This window comes from Mustela nigripes, chromosome X (genome assembly GCF_022355385.1).
Source record: "Mustela nigripes isolate SB6536 chromosome X, MUSNIG.SB6536, whole genome shotgun sequence".
In the NCBI taxonomy this organism is placed as follows: Eukaryota; Metazoa; Chordata; class Mammalia; order Carnivora; family Mustelidae; genus Mustela; species Mustela nigripes.
In genome coordinates, this window is record NC_081575.1 from 31,467,998 (window position 1) to 31,474,504 (window position 6,507).

Below are 6,507 nucleotides of genomic sequence, written 5' to 3' on the forward strand. Positions count from 1 at the left end.
CACACTCACACACACACACACACACACACACACACACACACACACACACACACACACATGCTGGGGTTCAGGGAGGTTCCAGTCTTACAGGACTGAACCCTTAACCTGGGGGACCTGAAGCTATCTTTCGGTTTTGTCAGAATTGAGTTAAACTGTAAGATACCCAGCTGGTGTCACAGAGAATTGTCTGGTGTTGGGGAAAAAACCTCCACACATTTAGGGATCAGAAGTCAAGTGTTTTGCGAAGACGATTTCCAGGTGGGAAACGAAGGTTTTCTAATACAGCAACCTATAAAAGGAGCTAAACTGGGGCGCCTGGGCGGCTGCCTTTGGCTCAGGTCCTGAGATCGAGCCTCGCATCAGGCTCCCTGCTCAGCGGGGAGCCTACTTCTCCCTCTGCCTGCTGCTCCCCCTGCCTGTGCTCTTTCTCTCTGTATCTCTCTCTGATAAATAAATAAAATCTTATTAAAAAAAAAGTAACTAAAAGAACTGTACCACACATATTTTCAAGAATAAGGTTTCAGTAAAACTTCAGCAACTGTTTGGCAATATGGAAACAACTGGGAGTCTTTTTAAGAATTGCTGATGCGAGGGCACCTGGGTGGCTCAGTGGGTTAAAGCCTCTACCTTCTGCTCAGGTCATGATTCCAGGGTCCTGGGATCGAGCCCCACATCAGGCTCTGTGCTTTGCAGGGAGCCTGCTTCCTCCTCTCTCTCTCTCTCTCTGCCTGCCTCTCTGCCTACTTGTGATCTCTGTCTGTCAAGCAAATAAAATCTTAAAAAAAAAATATTTTAAAAGAATTGCTGATGCAAAAGTGTCTGGCTGGCTCCGTGAATAGAGCCAAAACTCTTGATCTCGGGGTTGTGAGTTCAAGCCCCACGATGGGTGTAGAGATCGCTTAAATAAACTTAGGGGCGCCTGAGTGGCTCAGTCGTTTAAACATCCCACTCTTGATTTCAGTTTGGGTCTTGATATCAGGGCTGAAAGTTCAGATCCTGCGTGGGGCTCCATGTTGGAGCCCACTTACCAAAAAATTAAATAAAGTTTAAGAAAGTAAAATAAAATGAAAACTACTGATACGTGAGTCCTATTTCTAGAGCTACAAATGTAATTGTGATGCTTGTGTGCAGACTGGGTTAAGAGTCACCAGCTTGAAATGCAAGAGTATGAATTTGGAGGGATTAAAACCCCATGTCTCTTACTTGCTAGCTGCTATGGTTTGGGGTAACCTGATCATTCTGTGCCTCAGTTTCTCCATTTGAGAAGTTAAGGTCATGGACCTGATGGGAATTTTGTAGGGATGGAACGAGACAAGATACATAAAGCCTAGAGCTTGGTTCCCAAAGCATGGATGCGCGTGGTAAGCGAGAGCTGCTCTTATCATTATGATTGTTACGGGCATGGCAAATAATCCTAATATTATTATGCTGAATAATGATTTTCCCCTCTGTATTTAAAATAATGGCTACTTTGATTTCGTTTGTCAAAAGCCTGCCTTGGGGCTTTGGAGCCAAAGTAGAATGCCAAGACAAGAGTTTGGGATCAAGAGGAACGAGAGCTTTATTGTTCTGCCTTAAAAACCTGGAGGGCCTCCCGGAAGAAGGGGTTGCTAGGGGCAGCTTAAAAAAGAATACAGAATCTAGCCATCCTGCCAGCCTCCTTTGTCTTATCTTTAGGGTTCCTGAAACAAAAGGCTGAGGAGGGAGGAGGGGAGATTTGAGGAAGAGAGCGAAAAGGTTGCTGTAAAAGTCAGCTTCTCTGAATCCGTAGTGCAGCCATTTTGATTTTTCCTCAGCTCGTTGCTGTGCACCGTTGCTGTGCACCGGCTTCAGGCTGAGTGTATGAGGAATACCCCAGTGGTACGGTGTGAAGCCAGGGGACCCAGGGGACCCAGGGCACCGACTTGGTGCTACTGGGGGGTGGGGGAGGGGGAGGGCTGCCCATATGAAATGGTTGAAGACTGACTTCAGTGGAGTGGTGAGCTGTTTCTTCTGCCCACTCTGTATATAAAATCCTTTTTTGTAAAAAAAAAGTTTTAAAAATATATTTGCCAGGGTGCCTGGGTGGCTCAGTGGGTTAAAGCCTCTGCCTTCAGCTCAGGTCATGATCCCAGGGTCCTGGGATCGAGCCCCACATCGGGCTCTCTGCTCAGCAGGGAGCCTGCTTCCTCCTCTCCTTCTGCCTGCTTCTCTGCCTACTTGTGATCTCTCTCTGTCAAATAAAGAGAGAGAGAGAGCACAAGCAGGGGAAGCAGCAGGCAGAGGGAGAAGCAGACTCCCTGTGGAGCAGGCAGCCCCATGCTGGACTCAATCCTAGGACACTGGGACCATGACTTGAGCCAAAGGCAGACGTTTTAACCAACTGAGCCACCCAGGCGTCTCAATAAATAAAATCTTAAAAAAAAATGCGTTCACCAAAATATCAAAAAGTTGGAGTTGGCGAATGAAGAGTGAGAGGCAACACAGGATATCTGTGGATACCTTTATTTATGGCATTCAAAAACAAGGTCCTTTTTAGGCAAAAAATATTTGAAAAAAAAATTCAATTAACTTCCTGGGTTTTTAGATGGGGCGGGGCCCCTGGCTGGCTCTGAGGGAGAAGCATTGACTCCATCTCAGGGGGCTTGTGAGTTCGAGCTTCCCCTTGGGGGTAGAGAGTACTTAAATAAATAAAAACAAACTTAAAGGGGCACCTGGGTGGCTCAGTGGGTTAAAACCTCTGCCTTCAGCTCAGGTCATGATCCCAGTGTCCTGGGATCAAGCCCCACATGGGGCTCTCTGCTCAGCAGGGAGTCTGCTTCCCCCCCACCCTCTCTGCCTGCCTCTCTGCCTACTTGTGATCCCTCTCTCTGTGTCAAATAAATAAAATCTTTAAAAAAAAAAAGAACTTAAAAAAAAAAAAAAGGAACGCAATGGAGCAGAATCAAATTCCTAATGAAAGCATATATCATGACAGCTTAGAGAATAATTTCCACTAAAATAACTTAAAATTCATTTTGTAAATCATGTTTCTTAGGATAGTAGACCTCTGCCTATAGAAATACTGGAAGAACATTCCTTCCTAATCTAATGAAACCAATTTCCCTAACAGCATCTTCCATAATTTTCCATAGTCATTAGTCAAAACGTATAAACATACCACACATTGCTGGCAATATGTCTCGAATAGGATGGAAATGAGCTTACACAATCTTCCATGTGGGTGAGCATGTATTTTCCAAACGCCTTTGTGGAAGCGACACAGAAAACTTCGTGAGCCTGTTTTACCAGAGATAAGGAGGAAAGCTAATTAAGACCTTAGACACTTCTTTGGGGAGTATTATAAGGCACTAGACGCTTTTAATGGGGTTTTGCTTCACTTTTTAGAAATAATCATTTCCATCTCCATGTTCAGGCAGTCATTTCTTCAGTTTCTTTCAAAAAATGGTACGCATTTTATCTTAGTTCTCAATGACACATGACAAATGGCCCTTTGTGTCAAATACAGTAATTTGGGAGAAATTGACAGACTTTATTTAGTAAACTCCTCTAATTTACATTAGTGCTTTCTATGAAACACCGCTCCCGATGGCTCTATTGCTAATTGTTAGCAACGTCTTATGGGACCTTTAGCCTGTCTGCTGACTGGAACATTTTTCAATTACAAATCACTTACAGTTCCCATCCCCCAGCCTGTCTCCGCTCCCTGACTTCAGCTGCAGTATCTTCCCCTTATTTGGTGCTGATGGAACTTCGCAAGTTTGAGTTAATTTCATTACATTCAGTACTAGAGTGAACTCCTCTGTCATTTTTCAACACCCAGAAGAATACCTCGCGTAGGAATGATCGCTCTGCAGCCCACTCAGTAACATGAGTAATGATCTTTAAGTGAACCAGATCAGGACTGTAGGGGCTTTGGCTAATTTAGACGAGAAAATTGGAACAAGCGTGCATTTCTGTAAAAAATGTCACTCTGATTTTTCTGCTTAGTGGGACTGCACAATCCATTAATGCAAAATCCTCTCAGAGGGCTAGAGAAAGTATTTTTTTTTCCTTTCACCAAGCTGGGGAGGGTGCCTGCCTGGTGCTTATATTGTCTGTGTGTGCCTGTGTGTGTGCGTGCGCGCGCATATTTCCAGACTTTGGGATGGTAGATGGGCAGTTTCCTTTCAAACCTGTAAGTAATAAATACCAGACAGAGGAGCACAGATATGTTTTTTTTTAAGATTTTATTTATTTGACAGAGAGAGAGATCACAAGCAGGCAGAGGCAGGCAGAGAGAGAGAGAGAGAGAGAGGTGGGGGGGAAGCAGGCTTCCTGCTGAGCAGAGAGCCCGATGCTGGGCTCCATCCCACGCACCTGAGCCAAAGGCAGAGGCTTAACCACTTAGCCACCGAGGCGCCCCCAGATATGTTTTTCTACTGTTTGTTAGGGACATGACCTATTCCTGAGATGTCTGTCCTTGGCCCCACCAGTTTCTCATGCTCTGCCAACTTGGAATTAAAACCATTTAGGGGGAAGGACATTTGTCCTACATCGATACCCTTCTCAGCACCTCTGACAAAGGGAGGGGAAACCAGGGTTGATTATTTTTTTTCTCCTTTTGCAGGCAACATCATAACAGGTAGGTGATCTTGATTAAAGGGGAGAGACTGAGAGAGAACTTTATTTTCCAGTTGTGTTTTAATCTTAAAAGAATTAAGTTTTTCTAGTCAGAGACTAGAAAGAGTAGACCATAGTATTGGTTGAGAGTCTGGAGACCGAAGCCACTGTAGATTTTGGGGAGCTGTAACAGGAGCCCTATTATATACCCGAGCTGGAGAAATTGCTAGAAACCATCTCTGTCTGGGACTGAGAACTATTTACATTTTCTACATCTACTGTTGTTTGTTCCTTATAAGGACCTTTAGGAAGTGAGCTGTGCCAAAGGCAGTTCTCCCCATTTTACAGAGGACAAAACTGAGGTCCAGGGAGAGTTCACAGCAAGTCACATAGCTAGTCTGTGACCCTATCAGGAGTGCTTTCATTTCCAGTTCTTTTGTTGGTTATAGCTATAACACAAAATGACTTGTGTTTACCTCTGGGTTTTTAATTTATTTCATTATTAATTAATTAGCTAATTAATCTTTATTTTTTATTAACATATTACATATTATTAGCCCCAGGGATACAGGTCTGTGAATCGCCAGGTTTACATACTTCACAGCACTCACCATAGCACATACCCTCCCCAGTGTCCATAACCCAGCCACCCTCTCCCTACCTGTCTCCCCCCAGCAACCCTGCTTGTTTTGTGAGATTAAGGTCTCTTATGGTTTGTCTCCCTCCCAATCCCATTTTGTTTCATTTTTTCCTTCCCTATCCCCAAATCCCCAATGTTGCCTCTCAAATTCTTCATATCAGGGAGATCATATGATAATTGTCTTTCTCTGACTGACTTATTCCACTCAGCATAATACCCTCTAGTTCCATCCGCATCATTGCAAATGGTAGGATTTCTTTTGATGGCTGCATAGTATTCCATTGTGTATATACACCACCTCTTCTTTATCCATTCATCTGTTGATGGACATCTAGGTTCTTTCCATAGTTTGGATATTGTGGATATTGCTGCTATAAACATTGAGGTGCACGTGCCCCTTCAGATCACTACATTTGTGTCTTTAGGGTAAATACCCAGTAGTGCCATTGCTGGGTCATAGGGCAGCTCTATTTTCAACTTTCTGAGGAACCTCGATGCTGTTTTCCAGAGTGGCTGCACCAGCTTGTATTCCTATCCACAGTGTAGGAGGGTTCCCCTTTCTCTGCATCCTCGCCAGCATCTGTTGTTTCCTGACTGGTTAATTTCAGCTATTCTGACTGGTGTGAGGTGGTATCTCATTGTGGTTTTGATTAGTATTTCCCTGATGCCGAGTGATGTGGAGCACTTTTTCATGTGTCTGTTGGCCATCTGGATGTCTTTGCAGAAATGTCTGTTCATGTCCTCTGCCCATTTCTTGATTGCGTTATTTGTTCTTTGGGTGTTGAGTTTGGTAAGTTCTTTTTTTTTTTTTTTTTTTTTAGATTTTATTTTATTTATTTGACAGATAGAGATCACAGGTAGGCAGAGAGGCAGGCAGAGAGATAGGGGGAAGCAGGCTCCACACTGAGCAGAGAACCTGATGCGGGGCTAGATCCCAGGACCCTGAGATCATGACCTGAGCCGAAGGCAGAGGCTTAGCCCACTGAGCCACCCAGGAGTCCCAAGTTTGATAAGTTCTTTATAGATTTTGGATACTAGCCCTTTATCTGATATGTCGTTTGCAAATATCTTCTCCTATTCTGTCAGTTGTCTTTTGGTTTTGTTGACTGTTTCCTTTGCTGTGCAAAAGCTTTTGATCTTGATGAAGTCCCAATAGTTCATTTTTGCCCTTGCTTCCCTTGCCTTTGGTGATGTTTCTAGGAAGAAGTTGCTGTGGCTAAGGTCAAAGAGGTTGCTGCCTGTGTTCTCAAGGATTTTGATGGATTCCTTTCTCACATTAAGGTCCT